A 6,348-nucleotide genomic window follows, 5' to 3' on the forward strand; every position below is an offset into this window, starting at 1 on the left:
AAGCATGATCTGAAACAGATGTGGAATAAAAATCTTATTCTGGTACAGCTAAAAAATCCAATGAATAATCCTATACAGTCACACAATCTATATTCATAATCCTATGGAGCTATAGATATATAAAATCCTGTATATAATTGTGTAGAAAATAGATTGTAATCTCCTCCAGATCCAGATCTGAATCCAGATTTATGCCCTTAATTCTATCCATATATATGTCCACAACCTCATACAGATGTCCATCTTTTAACTTCATTCCCATCTACAACCATGACCACAGCTACAAACCTACCCTTAGCTCCTCCCCAACTTTATATGTCAACCCAATCTCAAGTCCATGCACACACTTGTGTACATATACACCCAATTATACCCATAATCTGATCATTCAACATTCCTCCTGTTTAAATCGACATCTTCATAATCTTACATACATAGACATCCGTATAACTAGTCATCTATGTACATAAATACATGTATATTCTATCATATGTGTATGTTTTTCCCTTCCTTAAACACACACACACACACACACACACACTTTATTCTGGATACAAACACATACAGATACTTAGTCTTATATATACTTGATTTACTATAACAATACTTCAGCTTATTTATTTGCTTAATCATGTATATATTTCTATACATAAATATAATTGCATTCCCATACACAAACACACATACAGTTTTTTGTTTGGAAGGAGTTATTGTATGTTTTGCAATAATGGAATCATATTGTATGTTTTCCTGCTTCCTTTCTCTACCTAAAAAGACTTTGTGGATAGCTTTTCAAATCCACTGGTATGCAGCTCATTCATTCATTTGATGGGCAGTACGTTTCTTTCTCATTTTTGCCACAACTAACAATGGCGTAATAAATAGCTATGTGTATGGATTCTTATGGACTGTGGCTTTTGTTTCTAAAAGAAAAATTTCCCAGGAGTGAATTTCTAGGTCAAAAGCTGTACATTATTTTAATAGGTGTTGTCAGATTGCTTTCCAAAAAAAGATTAACAATCTACCTTGCCACCAGCAATGCATATGGGTACCTTTTCCCTAGATTTCTACCTGTAACAGTTATAGATCTTTTAATTCATTTTCGCTAGTCTGTGAGTATTAAGTGCTATTTCATTGTTAATTCAATTTTATTTCCCTGACAATTTGAGCAACTTTTCTTATTTCCTGAGTCATTTGGAGTTGTTGTACTATGAATTATCATTGTATATACTTTGTTCACTTTCCCTTTGGATTATTCCACACTTTCTGCTCGATTTGCAGGAGTACTTTTTACATTTTAAGTAGTAATTTTACATCTATCATATGGATTTCAATTACATTAGCCAGATCTATCATTTATTTGTTGACGGATACACAGTATCTTTTGCTTCTGAAATCACAATCTATATGTATTTTTAATGAAAGGATTCAATCTGTTCATATTTATTGCCATTATTGAGCTGTTTGATCTTATTCCTTCCATTTTCTTTTGTGTTTGTTACTCATTTTACCTAAGTATATTTCTTTTCTTTTACTTGTATTTGTGGGTTTGATCAAATAAACTATGGATTCTGTAATTTTTACCTTTTTAATTGGAATGTGTACTGTATTTTCCATTACATTTTTGTTTACTTTTTCTTTCCCAGCCTTTCATAATCATATGTACATGACTCTATTATTAAAACTGAAGTTTTAAACTTTTTAGAAATGATGGCACTGTATTTGTGGCTTATGGACAAAATGATATTCATAGATTGTGACATGCTTAATATTTTTATTTTTTACATCTTTATTGGAGTATAATTGCTTTACAATGGTGTGTTAGTTTCCATGCTTAATATTTATTGAGCATCTACTATATGCCAGAGATTTGTAAGGTACTGGGGAGACTTGAGTGTACAAGGGAGATAAAAGTCCTGTCCATGCTACTGTTCCCAACTGAACGAATGGTGGTGCCACTCACTGAGAGGTAGGATACCAGGGAAGCTCATCAGCTTATAAATGATATTGAAGCATGGAGATGAATATTGGTAATAATAGCTAATATTTATAGTGACTGAACTATATTCCATTGTTCTAGATTTCTTAAAATGTATTAACTCAATTCTTCACAACTGTTCTCTGAAATAGATACCATTACTATTTCTTCAGAAACTCAAGGCACAGAAAAATTTGTTTTCCTCACTTTATACAAATACTATATCACAAAGCTATTAAGTGACAGAATTGGGATTAGGTTCTAAGCACATTAGATCCAGCTCCCACACCCAGAACCATTGTTCACTCAGACCCTCTGGATGAGATCACCTAGAGAGTTCAGGAAGATAAAGAAAATAGGTCTGCATTAGAACTCTGAGACACAGCAACATTCAGAGTTGGAAAGGGGTGGAGAAACCAGCTACGGAGATTGAAAAACAAAGTGTTGAGTTGAAAAAATCAGGAGACTAGGATCCGGGAAAGTAAGTGAAGTTTATGGTTCAAGAAGGAGTTGAGACATGGTCAGACATTAATATAATATAAGCAAACAAAAACCCTAGTAAACTTGATCCAAAAAACCCAAAGTTTTAAAAAGGAACAAAATAAGCAATTTCTGGTAAATACGATATTTTAAAGCTAGAGAAAGCAGACAAATGCAGCATTAAGAATAAAGATGACCATGTATCTACAGATACAAAGGATATTTAAATATTACATGAGAATATTATGCTCAAACTTACGAAATACATTTGAAAATACAGATAGATAGAATTACTTCCCAGGAGTAGATTAATTACCAAAATCACCTCAGGAAGAAGTGGAAAACTTAGACCCAAAATCATACCAAAAAATTGAGAAGCTATTAAAATATCTACTTTTGAAAAGTTACTAAAAGATCTATTCAGATCATTTTGTAGAAGAATTTACCAGGTCTTCATGGAAGAGAAAATTCCATTAAAATTTTCTTTTTTTACTCTCTGGCCTCACCAGATGGCACGTGGGATCTTAACTCCCCAACCAGGGATCGAACCCGTGCCCTCTGCGTTGGAAGCTCAGAGTTTTAACCACTGGACCACCAGGGAAATCCAAAAACTCTATTTTTAAGGAGCTGTTCCAGAGCACGGAGAAACACAAAACTTCCCAATTCACCATAAGAAATCAGCCTGACCAGATATGCAAAACACAAGAAGACAGAACCAAAAAGTAAAAATAAAAAATAAATGTATAAACATGCATCACTTTTGAAAATAAACACAAGTATCACAACTAAAGTATAAATTAGTAATTGAACCCAGTCAATTATTAAAACGAATACTACTTCACAGTCAAGCGTGGTTGATCCCCAAAAGGCAGAGGTGTTTCAACCTCTGGAAATATATTGATGGTATTCACTACACTAACAGATTAAAGGAAGAAAATCATACCTCCGTCTCAAAAGATGAAGAAAAATATTTGAACCAGTTCCTGATTAGAGAAAAAACTGCTTACAAAAAAAATCACGTTAGTAAACTAGACATAGAGGAAAACTTCAACAGCCTAATACTGCAGGTTGCAATATTGCGGAAAAGTTGTTTTAGCTATAAGCATTAGAAATCTCCAGACCGACAGCCGTAAAAAAGGAAGAAGTCTTAGGTAAAGTGCCACCAGGGATAGTTAATTAAGTAGCTCAAAATCATCATCAAAGACACAATGTGCCCGAGTGCAGCCGCCGAGCCTGGCCCGGGGACCTGGCAGGCAGGGCGTAGTGCGCGCGGGCAAAGAGTGGGGCTGGCCCGGAGGAGCGCCCCAGAGCGTGAGGGCCAGAGCGGCGCCGGCCGCCGCCTTGCGCCCGGGGGTGGGGCTGCGCGGCGCCCCCCTGCTCAGGCGTCTGGTCCGGCGCCTCCTCGGAGCTGCGCCTGGGCTGGCCGGGCGGACCCCAAGGACTGGCATTTTTTTTTTACCATCTGTGAAAACTTCCTGTGATTCATTTTTCCTCACTCCAGTATTAAGAAATATACCAAATTAAAAAGGTATGAATGAATATCCTAAAAAAAGGAAAAGGAAGACTTTACACCCTTCTCGTTATTCAGATTCCTCTGGAATAAGCAGAACTGCAGATGGATTCCATGGAATTTTTTCTGATCATTGTTACAGTGTTTGTTCTATGAGACAACCAGACAAAATATTTTGACAACAAAGTCTAATCATGAAAAAAACGACAAAGTTCATTAGTGGGACATCCTGCAAAATACCCTACCAGTCCCCTCAAAATTGTCATGGTCGTCGAAAACAAGGGAAGTCTGAGAAACTGCTACAGCTCACAGTAGCCTAGAGACATGACAACTAAATGATGATGATTCTGATACAGAGACATCAAAAGACTTACCAAAATTTACAGATGGAATCAAGGCCACAAACAGAAATCAAAACTACCTGGTTCCAGGTCCTGTACTTAGAATTCTAGACCAATACTGCCTTTTCTACAGAAAAATGTGCTGATACTGAAATTTGTGATGAAGAGTGCGGCTCTCCTGAATCAATCAACCAGCAAACTCAAGAGGAGAGCCCTATAGAAGTTCACACTGCTGAAGATGTTCCAGTTGCTGCAGAAGTGCATGCAATTTCTGAAGATTATGATATAGAGACAGAAAACAATTCCTCTGAGAGTCTCCAAGACCAAACTGATGAAGAGCCACCAGCTAAATTTTGCAAAATTCTTGACAAGAGCGAAGCTTTGAATGTGACTGCCCAGCAGAAATGGCCTTTACTGAGAGCTAATAGCAGTGGCCTCTATAAATGTGAACTTTGTGAGTTCAACAGCAAATATTTTTCTGATTTAAAGCAGCATATGATCTTGAAGCATAAGTGTAGTGATTCAAATGTGTGTCGGGGGCTTCCCTGGTGGCGCAGTGGTTGAGAGTCAGCCTGCCGGTGCAGGGGACACGGGTTCGTGCTCCGGTCCGGGAAGATCCCACATGCCGTGGAGCGGCTGGGCCCGTGAGCCATGGACGCTGAGCCTGTGCGTCCAGAGCCTGTGCTCCACAACGGGAGAGGCCACAAGAGTGAGAGGCCCGCGTACCGCAAAAAAAAAAAAAAAAAAAAAAAAATTGTGTGTCGAGTATGCAAAGAGTTTCTCTACCAATATGCTTCCGATCGAACATCCAAACTGCATGAAGAGGACCCCTACGTTTGTAAATGCTGTGACTATAAAACAGTAATTTTTGAGAACCTCAGCCAGCACACTGCAGACACCCATTTTAGTGATCACCTTTATTGGTGTCAGCAGTGTGATGTACAGTTCTCCTCAAGCAGTGAACTCTAGCTACATTTCCAGGAGCACAGCTGTGATGAACAGTACTTGTGTCAGTTCTGTGAACATGAAATGAATGATCCAGAAGACTTGCATAGCCATGCATGTAAATTAATAGAGTTAAGTGATAAGTATAACAATGGAGAACACGGACAGTACAGCCTCTTAAGCAAAATTACATTTGACAAATGTAAAAACTTCTTTGTATGTCAAGTATGTGGGTTTCAGAATAGACTTCATACAAATGTGAACAGGCCTGTTGCTATTGCACATACTAAAATTTTTGCTCATGTCTGTGATGACTGTGGGAAAGGCTTTGCAAGCATGCTAGAATATTGCAAACATTTCAATTCACACTTATCTGAAGGGATTTATTTATGTCAATATCGTGAATATTCAACAGGACAGACTGAAGATCTTAAAATTCAGCTGATTTACCTCATAAATGTAGTGACTGCTTAATGAGGTTTGGAAATGAAAGGGAATTAATAAGTCACCTTCCAGTCCATGAGACACCTTGATTGTTCTCTTTAACTTCCATAATGATGTAAAATAATAAATTTGACTTTTTTGCAGATGTTAAAATGGATGATTTTAAACACAGCTGATGAGAACTGTCTTTAACAAGATTTTTTTTAATTGCCAATTTTCTTGGCATTCAGTATATAATTGTATCCTAAATATGGTATTTTCAATGTACTGTAGTTGGTAGTTTTAACCACTTTTGGGCTATCATCGTGTTTCTTGCATGTGCTCCGATTTCAAAAATTGATAAGAAACAGATCTACTAAAAAAGATATGATGTCCCTCCATATTTCTCTCCGTTCATGGTATTGGCTACCTTGCTACCTTGCCTCACAGACATTATTCTCCGTTCATGGTATTGGCTACCTTGCTACCTTGCCTCACAGACATTATTCTGCAAAAATAGCAACGTGCCCTAGAGGAAGGACTATTTTCTCCCCCTGTCTATAAAACGAAGAATCTTTCTTAGAAGGTCCACAAAAGACTTTTGTCTCATTAGCTGGAATTTCATCACAACCTCATTCTTAGACCAACCCCTGGTAATGGGAGTGAGATGA

At 37.4% G+C, this 6,348-nt stretch overlaps 1 pseudogene; it reads left to right on the forward strand.

Annotated features, from left to right (window-relative positions):
• Positions 1-3,836: 3,836 nt before the first annotated feature.
• LOC113610782 (zinc finger protein 639 pseudogene) lies at positions 3,837-5,787 on the forward strand (annotated as a pseudogene).
• The last annotated feature ends 561 nt before the right edge of the window (positions 5,788-6,348 follow it).

Source organism: Aethalodelphis obliquidens, unplaced genomic scaffold (assembly GCF_003676395.1).
Source record: "Aethalodelphis obliquidens isolate GAN/ISIS:26980383/991018 unplaced genomic scaffold, ASM367639v1 scaffold65, whole genome shotgun sequence".
In the NCBI taxonomy this organism is placed as follows: domain Eukaryota; kingdom Metazoa; phylum Chordata; class Mammalia; order Artiodactyla; family Delphinidae; genus Aethalodelphis; species Aethalodelphis obliquidens.